At 41.8% G+C, this 13,346-nt stretch overlaps 1 long non-coding RNA gene across 2 annotated transcripts in view; it reads right to left on the minus strand.

Moving 5' to 3' along the window:
* The window catches only part of LOC121104270, a 255,092-nt gene that overhangs the window by 241,613 nt on the left and 133 nt on the right, over positions 1-13,346 (minus strand). Inside the window, exon 2 of one of the 2 annotated variants that reach the window (XR_005836554.1) lies at positions 12,542-12,643. This is a non-coding gene — a long non-coding RNA (uncharacterized LOC121104270). Of the gene's footprint in view, positions 1-12,498; positions 12,644-13,346 lie in introns of both variants that reach the window. The other variant, XR_005836553.1, reaches the window with a different exon arrangement.

Genomic DNA, 13,346 nt, shown 5'->3' on the forward strand with positions numbered 1-13,346 from the left:
GTTTCTGGCTCCCCTTGTCACCCAAAGGCCTCAGTATACAGATGCTGACTCTGTGACTTGTCACTTTTGTGTTTAATCAATACTCTTCCACATTGCTTTCATTGAAGCTATTTCTTCTTTGTAAATAAGTAACTCGCATTGGTTGTTTTTAGACTGTAGGAGTTTTATTTAAATGTTTTCTTCCTTTGACCTCTATACTTAGTGGTCCATTCTAAACACATTTTCAAGTTCTAACCGAAACATTGTCTTGGGGATTGTGTATCCTGAAAAGTTTAAGTCCTAGAGAATGACCAGGTCTATGACATATACCATAATATATTTTTTTACTTTAGGAGTACATCCTTTCAGACCCCCTTTTTTCCTTCCAAATCATGCTTTTTATTATTAGTCAGTTTTATATGTAGGTCATTTTTGTTATGTCTTTATTAAGAAGCACTATATATATAGTATTTGAAACACCTTTTTAAATCATCTTAGAGTTGGACCATACCATGGTATTTCCCTATTTTCTTTGCATATAGAAACCCTAATCATTAAAGAATAGAGTTAGAGGTTGAAAAATATTGGACCTTATTACATTGAGATGGCATCTGAGGCCTTCCAAATTGGGCTTACAGACTCTGGAAAACTTTTATGAGGCCACAGCTCACGTTCAAAAGGCTTGATGTAGAGTAAATCAATTTGAGTTTCCATGTCAAAGAAAAAGGCCTGCCATTTGGGATAATGTCTTAGGGGTAGGTGAGGACATTAACTAATAAAGATTACTAATCTTTCTGCAAATAAATTATTAAACAATTTTAAACAATTCCTTTTCCTTTCTTAAAAAAATGTGTGACTAACTTCCAAATAAAATGTATATTTTGCCTGCCTTACAGAAATCAGCAACTGTATAGGTGACAAAGTTTTATAACCAGAGTTTGAAAAATATTATTTCTAATGTTTTCCCACAGGAACAGTCCGGGGAATATTTGTTCTTATGAGATAACCAAGAAGCTAACTCTGTATAATGTTCTGGCAATTTGCCTCTCTGGACAAGGGTGGGGAAAGCAAGTATTCAGACTCTGGGAAAAGCCGTCTCCAAGGTAACCCCATGTTTACCCTTCTTCGGGGGAAGTTGTAGGAGTGCAGGACGCTCTGTGTCTAGGCAGGTGACTGGCAGAAAGAGCTTTCAGAGAGGGGGTCAACAAAGCCCCTTCCCAGCGAACGCTTCAGGCAGTCATTAGCTTAGTAGACTTCTTTGGAAATTAAATGTCTGTAACAGCCCAAAGCCACATGCTAACACAAAAAATGAAAGCTCTGGGAATTTAGTCCCTGCATCTAATGGCTGACAGAGAGAAATGTCCAGAAGGAGAGACAGGGTTGAGGCAAGGTTGAAAGTAGTTGCAGAAGGAATGAGAACTCAGAGCTTCTCTCTCTCTCTCTCTCTCACACACAAGCATCCAGTATTTCTAATTAAATTTGGATTATTTGAGAGTCATTGCCTTTCCCGTCAGAAACTGTTTTAGAAAGGATTAAGCACAATGCTAAAGAAGAGATTTGGGGTTCACAAACCACTAAACAAACAGCACCCTTTTAATAAAATAGGTCAAGTAAAAGCCTGCCTCCCAGTACAGAAAAACCTGGGAAATGTACATACTGGGACTTACCATAGTTAATATTAGATTTTGTACAAAAAAGGGTGGAAGAAATAGCCAAAATGTAGCATGGATATAATTGTACACTACATGAATCCCACTTAAGAGATCTGAGAAATCAGAAAAACAATTTAAAAGGATTTTTAAAAAGATTAAGATTCTGTCATTTTTCATCAAAGAGTGTGTTGTCTGACAGGGCAATAAAGAAAGTATATTCTACAATCAGAGCAATAATGGGGGCCCAGGGAAGGGTAGTACCATATCTTTATGGATGAAGCATATCTGAAATAAGCAACAAAAGAGAGGAACACTGAGTCTTGATAGGTGGAGGTAGGAGAAATAATGTCTAGGAAAAGGGGCAATGACTAAAAATCAATAATAATATAATAAAATATATCAATATTATATGTCACATATAATTAATATGTTATCTATAATTATAGATAAATATATTATTATTATTATTATTATTATTATTATTATTATATTATTATAGGTGCACAGAACTGGCAATTTGTTTAGAGCAGTGGTTATCAAAGTTTGGTTCCTGGCCCAGCAGTGCCAGCATCATATGGAAACTTGCTAGAAATGTAAATTCCTCCAAAGAAGATATTCAAATGACCAGAAGGTACATGAAAAGGAGCTCAACATCACTCATCATCAGGGAAATACAAAAGCCACAATGAGATATCATCTCACTCCTGTTAGACTGGCAATCATCAAAAAAGACCAGAGATAACAAGCGTTGGCAAGGATGTAGAGGGGAGGGCACCCATGTACACAGTTAGTGGAAATTGGTACAGCCATGATGGAAAACAGCATGCAGGTTCCTCAAAAAGTTATAAATAGGACTACCATCTGATCCAACAATTCCACTTCTGAGTATTCAGAGAAAACAAAAATATTATCTCAAAGAGATATCCACACGTCCGTATTCATTGCATCATTATTTACAAGAGGCAAGACATGGAAACAACGTGTCCATTGATAAATGAATGAATTCAATGTGATATATATAATGAAATATATGTATATAATGAAATACTATTCAGCCACAAAAGGGAAGGGAATCCTGCCATTTATGACAACATGGATGGACCTTGAAGGCATTGTGCTAAGTACAATAGATGAGATAGAGAAAGGCAAATACTGACCAATCTCACGTACATGTGGAATATAAAAAAAACCTGAATCACTGAAGCAAAAAATAGATTGGTAGTGGCCAGAGCCTCAGGGCAGGGGAGCGGAAGGGGAGAATGACGCATTTATTCTCCTCTTACAATGGTTTCTATTCCTGCATTCTTTTAACTCTCTTATTTCATAAATGTGTTATTTTTATAAGGACATCCTCATTCTTTTTTGAGATAGCTAGAAATTAAGCATGTACATAAATATTATAAATATTTCTAGGTCTGGGAAACAAAAGACGCAAAGCTGATTATTTCATAGCAGCCTGCATCATAATGAAGGGATTCAGAGGATTCAGAGACTAATAACTTTCAGTTATTTTAAAAATAATTTAATGTATATACTATAAGGAACATGCAGGAATAAACATTGACACGAGCCAAAAGAACTGATACTGGATATTCAGTGCCTATATATAGTCATCTACCCAGGTTTTCCGGGACGGAAATCAATAAAGTTCTCAGTGGTGAGAACGCTCCCTTAGCTAACAAGCCAACAGTAGAAGCCTTCATCATCTATGTAGAGAATTTGTCACACTTGTAAAGAAGAGGGCACTATGAAACAGAGGGTGGGAGTTTCTCTAAATAAATAATAAAAGCAATGGATAATAATCTGTTAAATAAAATAGGAATCCATGAGCCTAAAACTATAATAAGTGAATGAATGCATGAAAGAATGAATGAGGGGCCCCTGGGTGGCTCAGTTGGTTAACCATCTGCCTTTGGCTCAGGTCACGGTCTCAGGGTCCTGGGCTCGAGTTCCATGTCGGGCTCCCTGCTCAGTGGGGAGTCAGCTTCCTCCTCTGCTTCTGCCTGCCGCCCCTGCTCACACACTGTCTCTCTCTCAAATAAATAAATTAATTTAAAAAAATTTTTTTTTAAAAAGAATGAAAATTTTGATAAGAAACAGTTACCTCGAATCGCTTTTACAAAAATTACTTATTAATTGCAAGAGGAAAAGAATAGTTTTATGGTGGAGAAGCTGTCAGATACCACCTTGATCAAGTGATCAAAACGAAAATCATGAGACAGAAAATACCGAAATCATGTGCCACCTGAAGGGATGCAGTGAGAAGAGCACAGGATCACTTCTAAGATCAGTGGGACAAAAATGCCTGCATCTAACCAGAAAGAAACAAAAACAAAACCAAATCCATATGAGGGGAATTTTACAAAATAATTGACCTGAAATTCAAGGAAAGACTGAGAAACCGTCCCAGACAGAAAGACATATGACAATTAAATGCAACATGAGATTCTGGACTGGATACTTTTGCTATAGATCCATTACTGAAAAAAACTAAAGAAACTTGAATGGGATCTCAGAATTAAATGTTAACAATATGTCGATGCTAACTTCTTGATTTTGATGGTTGTATTACAATTCTCTGTGAGAATGTTCTTGTCTGTACGAATTTCATGAAAAATATGCAGAGGTGACCAAGCGTCAAGGTAGCAATTTACCCTAAAGTGGTTCCATAAAAACAAAGTTCTTTTACTGTACTTGCATTGTTTTTGAAATGTTTGTGAACGTTTCAAAATAAAAACCACTAATAAAAAATAAAACAAAAGTTTTGGCTTTGGAAAGGATCGCAATCATTGCCAGTGCTTGCAATCCAATGTAAGATTACAAAGATTACAAAGCCTATGCCTATCCCAGACTTCTGGTTACGCTAATAAGCATGGAAGGAAGTTCCCGCAGTGGGGGTAGGACAGAGCGCTGAGAAGCTAACCTGAGTCATTAAAGGAGGCAAAGTGCCTGGAGGGTGAGTAGCCAGTCCCAGGACAGGTCTGGCAGGAATCAAAACTCTCTTCCTGTGTGGAGTTCAGCAAAAGCTCCGTGGAGTTGAAATCTCAGGCACAGGAGCAACGCAGAAGCCCAGCTAGCCAACAAGATAAAGAGCAGCACACGGAAGTCCTGTCCAGCAGAGGAACGGGAATGGCGAGAGTCTGGGTCCCAGAGCATTCCTTCAGCTCTTCCCCTCCATTCATTGCAGGATTCTTTTTAATAGCAAAACACTGGGAAGGAAACCTTAAAGGTCCATCAATAGGTGACTACAGCGTTACAATGTAACGCTTCACAACTATTTAAAGGATGTGACTGAGCTTTCTGTTCTGACTGTAAGTGCAAGGAGTGGGCAATTGGTCTCCACCATCATGTCCTGCTCTATCCCCGGTGCCTGAAAGAGCAGGACATGTGGCAGTTGTTCAATAAATATTTGTTGCATATATAAAGAAATAAATATTAACTTTTTTTAAAGTTTGCAAAATAGTATAAGTTTATCCAATCTTATCTAAGTTTTATGTGGATGTCCCAAGTTCTCCAGTTATTATCCTTTTCCTTTAAGTATTCAAATTCTAACTACTCTAGCCCTAATCACTGTTAACTTGTTTTGTTGTTTTGGTGGGGGCACATTTCTAGGGGAGGGGAGCTTACCCTCTCTTAGAGGTTGTCTGTCGCCTCGCAGTCCACTTCCCTGCTCAGCCCCTTGCCAGCCCTCCCTCCAGCATATCTCTGTCCTGTCCCCCATCACGTGACCCCAAGCATCCCCTTCTCCATTCCCTCTATAGCCACAAAGAAAAGGCTGTTTTATGCCGTGTATTTTCATTAGCGATCTGTGACCAAGGGACAGTCATCACAACTTAGTACGGAGAACAATTTAAAAATGAACATGGGCATCACTCAGGATTCCTAAAAGCACAGCGCAGGCTTTCTGGTACTTGTGGCCTTCCCAATTCCCAGTGTCCCCATGAAACCCCCTCACCAGCTCTTTACTGCTGGGCCTGCACTCCCATCTCCTACTTCCCCGTATCCAAGGCTCTCTTCACCACATACACCCCGTGCTCACTCACGCGCCTGGAGCTCTAACGGTGAAAGCAGCACCCACTTCATAACACACAGCAATTCTGGTTTCGCCCTCCTTCAGCTCATCCCTGCATCTTTACTTTTCACAGCCACTAAACCAACCCGCTATGACTTTCTCCCAGCATCATGCAGGGCTCTCCCTAAAACAATTTCTGCCCTCCTAGATCAATCTACTCAAAGTAAGGCTATTTTGGAAATAGTAAATGTCCCCACCTCGTGTGCATAGATATAATCAGAAAGAATCTATAGCAAACCATTAGCAGTAGTTGTGTCAGCAGATGAAGCACCAGGGGTCGGAATCATAACTACCTACAGGACGGGGCAGGCAACAAAACCAAGTGAATCAGGCTGACGTAAGAGATTTCTTTAAGAGAAGTAACAAAGTTCACAGGAGCATTGCTTTGCCAGACATGTGCCTAATTTACTTTAAAAAGTTATGAATATTCATATGATGTATTCAGGTTACCTCAATGCAGGTAAGTTTCCCTAAAATTAATATATAGATATATAATATATAATATTTGCTTCAAATTTTCATAATTAAAGAATAGTCTACCCAAATCCTTAGAGCCCAGAAGAACCAGAGCTGGAGATCTTTATCACAGACATCTGAGATTCAGGTATATACGTAAACTCTTCTGACCTTTAAGTAATAGCTCATTTAAAAAAAATACTAAAATGACAAATCACCCAACTGAAAAAATGGCCAAATAATCTAAACAAAATTTCTCCAAAGAAGAAATACAGATGGCCATGAATAACATGAAGAGATACCATTAGCCATCCGGGCAAAATAAATGGAAACTACAAATTGAAATAAGATACCTCATCACATTCACTAGGATAACTAAAATCAGAAAGTCAAAGAAGTGTTGGGGAGGATGTGGAGACTTTGGGACCCTCATGCACTGCTGGTGGGAATGTAAAATAGTGCAGCCTCTTTGGACAATAGTCTGGCAGTTCCTAAAACGGTTAAACACATATGATGTGGCCATTCTACTCCTAGCTATATACCCAAGGAAAAGGAAAACCAGCATCCACACAAAAACTTGTACAAATATATTCACAATAGCCAAAAAGTAGAAACCTCCCAAATGTCCACCAACTGATGAATGAGAAAACAGAATGGGGTCTATCTATTCAATGGACTATTATTTGGCAATAAAACAGAATGCAGTACTGATACATGCTACAACATGGATAACCCTTGGAAACATTATACTAAGTGAAAGAAGTCATTCTCAAAAGGCCACATATTGTATGATTCTACTTTAATTAAATCCCCAGAATAGACGTATAGAGACAGAAAGCAGATTAGTGGTTGCCAGAGTTTGGGGGAGAATGGGGAAAAATGGGAGGTAACTGCTCATGGGTACACAGTTTCTTCCTGAAATAATTAAGATGTTCTTAAAAAAAAAAAAGATTTAATGTATTTATTTGAGAGAGAGAGAGTGTGCACGCATGCACAAGCAGTGGGAGGGGCAGAGGGAGAAGCAGGCTCCCTGCTAAGCGCAGAGCTCCATGTGGGGCTCGATCCCAGGACCCTGAGATCATGACCTGAGCAGAAGGCAGATGCTTCACCGACTGAGCCACCCAGGCGCCCCAATAATTAAAATGTTGTAAAATTGATTGTGGTGATGGAGGCACAATTTTCTGAATATACTAAAAGCCACTGAATTGTTCATTATAAACGGGTGAATTGTACGGTATGTGAATCATATCTCAATAAAACTTTAAAAAATACCAAGCGAGCCAAACAGAGCATGTCCTCAGGTCCACTGTCACCTGCAGACCCTGAAGTTTAGGATCTTCACTTTCTACCTCTTGTTTATTGAATGTGTTATACTGAGCATTGTATTGGTAAGCTCCTGCTACCATAACAAAAACCATAGAGTTGGTGGCTTAAAGAACAGAAATTTATTTCTTATCGTTCTGGAGGCTGAGAAGTTCAGATTACGGTCCCGGCAAGGTTTTATTCTGAAGCTTCTTTTGGCTTGTGGGTGGCCGCCATTCTCTGTGTGTTCACATGACCTCTTTGTGCAGGTGAGAGGACAGAGAATGGACACGCTGTCTGCTGTCTCTTCTTATAAGGTTACTAATCCCATCATGGGGGTCCCACCCCCCTAATCTCATCTAACCCTGATTACCTGCCAAAAGCCCCATCTCCAAATACCATCTCATTGGCAGTTAGGGCTTCAGTTTTGGGAGGACATAAACATTCAGTCCATAAAAAGCCTGAATTACTCTGTAATTTTAAAACTATACATAAAAATTTTCTTTAAAGATTTATTTATTTATTTTAGAGAGAGAGGGAGAAAGAGTGTGTGTGCAAGTGGGGGGAAGGGCAGAGGGAGAGGGAGGAGCAGAGTCCACGCTGAGCATGGAGCCCAAGGTAGGGCTCAATCTCACAACCCTGAGATCACGACCTGAGCCGAAACCAAGAGTCAAACGCTCAACCAACAAGCCACCCACGTACCCCTACTTAAAATTTTTTAACTAAAAATAATGAAATCTCTATACTTCCTATAGTCTGGGTTTATCTTAAAGATCAGAATATAAGCTTCATAATGATGGGGATTTAGTCACTGGTGAAACCTGGCTATCCGACATAGAGCTTGCACTCAGAAATATTTGGGAAGGAAAGAAGGAAGGGAGGGAGGGGGGACAGACCAACAATGCAGGGGCCTAGGGCTGAACTTGCAGGTGGGGAGTCAGGCACTTTGGGACCTTCATCCCTAAATTTTCCCTCCTTCATTCAGGCACCAACGTTTGCCTAAGCCTAACCTCAATTTGAAAGACAGGTGGTGAACTGCGGTATACATTATTCCCCACAAGGCACTCCTTGTGCCCTGATTTAAACAATTCCGAATGACATCGATGTAACAAGGCCACCTACACGTCGACGTGGATCAGCACACTGAATTAGAGGTCAGGTGGCCGAGAACCCGAACAAGCCTCCGTGTGCAATGAGATGACAGGGCTAGTACCTGTCTCTTGGTGGACCATGACAGCTTGCGCAGCAGCGGGCAGTGAGGTCAAGGGCGGGAGCTTCTACCGGAAGCAGCGTGGGATTTTATCTGCCACTGGTAGTGCCTATAACTTGTGTCCCTCATCCATCAAGAAACTCCTGAGTTTCACAGCATTGCCATGCCAGGAGCATTCCTGTAAGGCAAGCAGTTGACCACATCTCTGTTTGCTCCATCAATGATTCCACCCTCCCCGCGGCTCACCTCTTAGTCTCACTTCCTTTCCTTCCCTCCCACTCCACCTTGTTCCTTGCATTAACTTGCAGAGGTATGGTCTGACATTTTTTTTACTCAACGACAGTGTCACAGCCGTGTTTTAAGTCATATCCAACATGATTCTACTTTCCAATCACACAAGCAAGGAACTCAGCAACTGGGGAGAAATTTCCAAGAAGCAGCAAAGAAATCAGTACTATGCTTGAAAGTGGCACTTTGAAAGAAATAATGTCTTACATAAAGTACTTTCACGTATGTACCCCATCTGATCTTTTTGACTCCTACAGCTATTAGCTTCTGGACTCTGAAGCCCCCAAAAGGGAGAGAATACAAACACATTGCAGACGGAATTGAGTGTTCACACTGGACAGGCCCTGCTCTTGGTGTTCAGACACGTGAGCCCATTTGATGCTCACGACAGCCTGGGCAGGAAGGGAGTTATTACCCAGTGAGGGCTAGGGCACTCAGAGTTTAGTCAGGATCTCACGAGCAGCCGGCTCAGGGCGCCTGGCCGTGGTCTCTACCCTCGTCTGCCTCCATCTGCGTGTGTGGCAGAAGCCCAAGTTAAAACACCATTCTGTTGACTCCAGAACTTTCTGCCGTCCGTTCGTCCAGGTCAGGACTGCTGAAAGTGATAGCGCCAAAGTGGTGGCAGTATTTGATTTGAGTTTTAATAAAGGTGGATGATTTATAATCTTGTCTTTCTGGACTTACACATCCTAAAACTAAGTGCATGTGCGTACACATGTGAGCACACACACACGTGCGCACACACACACACACACACACGTTGTACTTGTATGGACTCACAAGAGAGTTTTCTTCTGACTTTGGTAACTGGAATAAGAGGCATATCAATTAGTCTTTGGAGAAAAGGGTCTTATGTGTCTTGCCAGCTGCCCTTCCCAAAGAAGAGGAAGGAGACAGCGGCCGCGCACGTGGACAGTGAAGGGGGTCTTGGCTGGAAAGCTTCGTGCAACAAGATGGGCCTATTTTGCTTCTATTATTACATGTCACACTCGGGCAACTATACAAATGTTCTTTTTGAGAACTGTCCCTTAAGAACTTTGCATGGTCAAGGAGACAAACCTTGCAAATATAAAATAGCTAGAGAACACCACTAACACAAGGGCTAAATTGCATGGTGTAGACCAGTGACTCTCATCCTGGGCATGAGGATCCACGGCCACGTCCATTTACTGTGCAGAAGCTATTCAGTTGTATGTGGCAGCCCTGTCAGGATCCCTTTGCACGTGTGTGTGCTGGTGAGTGTGTGTGTGCCCGTGCGTGAGCGTGTGTAGGGCAGGGAAGGTACGTGATGGCAGGACTGTGATTATACTATCTCTACTGATTGAGCACATACATGTGAGTGTAGACGGGTTCCAGAACAGCTTGGAATAAGAATGAAGCTCCGCTGAAGACAGGACCTGCGTGCTTTGAATTAGAAAAAGCAAAATGAGTCAGAAAAGATAGGAGACCCCGGGAATTAGGATATACAAAGAAGAACCAGTAAAATGTGGACTGAAAAATAAGGCTGAAATTATTCAAAGCAGAGGGAAGATGAAGCTAGGGCTCGGATGCAGGCATGAATTTTGAATGTGGGGGTTTAATATGGAGTAAGGCCATTTTTTTCAGGGATTTCTCTGGTCATAATCTAATACAGTCATGTAAGTACCTACTTGGAATGAAACTGTCCCTCGTAATTTCTAGGACGAATAACCATGGAAGTTATTCATATAGCTGTTTTTCCCATCACAATGTTTCCAGGCCACTTAGGTAATTTATAGTTGAAACGTATGGACCAGGCCAGATCAACTTCAGCATATTGTTTATATTCTTACTAGTTGGGAAATTCTAAAGTGAGAACTACAAAACGCATACTGATTTCGATAACTACTCAAAGACAAAATTATATATATAACTAAGATTCTTTTTAGCAAGATCTAGTTAAACGGACCCTGCCACGTCTGGAGTATTTGGCCCTCTGAAGGGGCACAAAGGCAGCGCTTCACTTTACCACCAAGTGACCAGCCTATTCATTGTACGATTGTCCTGAGAAGTACCAGTGATTATTTCTGATTTGCCAAAGAACATGAAACAATAGTGGAAGGAATGATTACATTCTCCTCAGAGCACAGGGCAAACTTTTTAGCTTTATAGCTTGACATCTGACATTACACACAGACAACATTCAGTTTCCTATAACCTCAGGCTCACAATATTTTATATCCTAAAAAAGACTGTGCTGTTTCCCAGCTTTGAGACAGAGGTCCTAAAGAGGAAAAGGATGATAGACTCTTTTTTGTGTCCCAGTGGTTCAGAGAAACGGAGGCAGAGCCAGAGGTACAGGGACTGTGTTGTTTCATGAGAGAAAGTAGAATGGAGACAGAAGGACGATGTATCAGTCAGCTCCTGCTACAATAATGCAGCATAACAAACTATCCTGAAACTCAGGGGACTGCAACACAGGCATCATTTCTTCTTAAGCACAGCTACTTAGCTTGGCAAGCGTAACAGCTCCAGGCTGTAAGTTGGCTCCAGAATGCACACTGGGACCAGATCTACCCCAGATGTCTTTCATCTTCCTTGGAAAAGTGACTACCTAAAGCAAGTTCTTCCTGATACTCAGTAATTAATTACATAAAAACAAGAATCAAATGTGAGAAAAAGCTGGTGCTTCTTAAGTATCTCTTGAGATATAAGAAGAAGAAAAAACATACCATGCATGACCTGGGAAGCCCGGTTCTCTCCAAACAGGGTTCCTGACCTCACTCACTTGTTGCCACCTTCTGCATCTACTTTCCTGACGGGCTTCTCAATTTACTCCTTAAAATCTACTGATACACAGCTAAATTCATAACTCCAAAAATGTCGATATTAAAGAAACAAGAGAAAGGACCCACTTTGATCATAAATAGACCGCTCTTCGTAAGTTACTCATTTTCTGTGAGCTTCAGTCTCTACGAAACGCGATTTTTTAGCGTAGACAACATTGGCAGCCTGAAAGCAGAAAAACAACTCAGAAGGGAATGGAATTCCAAAGTCTTGAGTGCTTTGCTAAGAGAAATGCTAGAATGACACAGATTTAGCAACATCTTTTCCATAAATAAAAATCACAACTAAGAGAGTTTCTAAAGGCCTAGACTGAACCCAAAATAAGTATGTTAAGAGATACTTATTGGGAAAAAGAGAGAGAGAGAGAGAGATACTTATTGGGACAACTGCCTTGAGAAAGAGATTTCACTTTGCAGCGGAATTTATGTTCTCTGAGGGTGGGTGTCAGGGTAGGGAGAGAGATCAGGAACAGGAATGAGGAAGGCCAAGACTGATTTATAGGATGCAGTTTTTTTCTTGGCATAATCACTGGTAGGTGCTGCTAGAACTCTGTTCCCATCGGGCTCTGTCTCTCCCCCACACTCCATGGGTTTAGGCTCCATGCAAATGAGTGAAGAGGGGGATCAGAGGGAGTGAGGCAGCAGAGCCCATTCAGGGGTGCTGGGTGTCCTGGTCTACTTGGGTCGTGGCAAGTGACCAGGGGCTACATTTAGCCCTCCACAGAACAAGCTCACCTGTCAAACAAGCGGCTGTGAGTCTCTTCCTACAACCACGTACCTCAGGTGATGATAGCAGAGCATGGAGGTGAAGCCCCCTCACCACTCCTGCTTGTGCTACTCAGTTTTGGAGGGGTTACTGCCGTTGACTTCCAGGCTCAACCTGCAGGAACAGCACATTCTTACATTAATCACCTGAGTCTTATCAACTGCTGGAGGAAGGGGCGGCTCCTAGGCCTGGACAATCAACCTGGTAGGAGGCACCTGGTAGGCAGCAGACCCAGCTCTCTGATCTGGGACCAAATTGAGTGGGGAAGGAGTAGCCTCGTGTAACAGAGGGAAGCAAGGCGCCAGCTCTCATATTGCTGCCCTGAAGCTGGAGACTAGTTCCCTGATAAGGGGAGCAAAACTATGCCACAGGCCTTTAGGACCACCTTGCAGGATGTGGATGGGGACAGACCCCTAGCCCAGAGAGAAACAAGCAAGACTAGGATTATAAGACTGCTCGCTGGATGATTTCTATGCTGTGGGTGTTTTCTTGGTTTCCTTTTCTCATGTTCTCCCTCAGGACTGACTAAAGTAATTGTGTCTTGGGGCGCCTGGATGGCACAGCGGTTAAGCGTCTGCCTTCGGCTCAGGGCGTGATCCCGGCGTTACCGGATCGAGCCCCACGTCAGGCTCCTCCGCTATGAGCCTGCTTCTTCCTCTCCCACTCCCCCTGCTTGTGTTCCCTCTCTCGCTGGCTGTCTCTATCTCTGTCAAATAAATAAATAAAATCTTAAAAAAAAAAAAAGTAATTTTGTCTTTCCATGCCAGCTTATCTCAATGGTGAAACTTTCCAGAAAGAACAGGACTCCCCCCCCCCC

This window comes from Ursus maritimus, unplaced genomic scaffold (genome assembly GCF_017311325.1).
Source record: "Ursus maritimus isolate PB19 unplaced genomic scaffold, ASM1731132v1 scaffold_20, whole genome shotgun sequence".
NCBI classification, from domain to species: domain Eukaryota; kingdom Metazoa; phylum Chordata; class Mammalia; order Carnivora; family Ursidae; genus Ursus; species Ursus maritimus.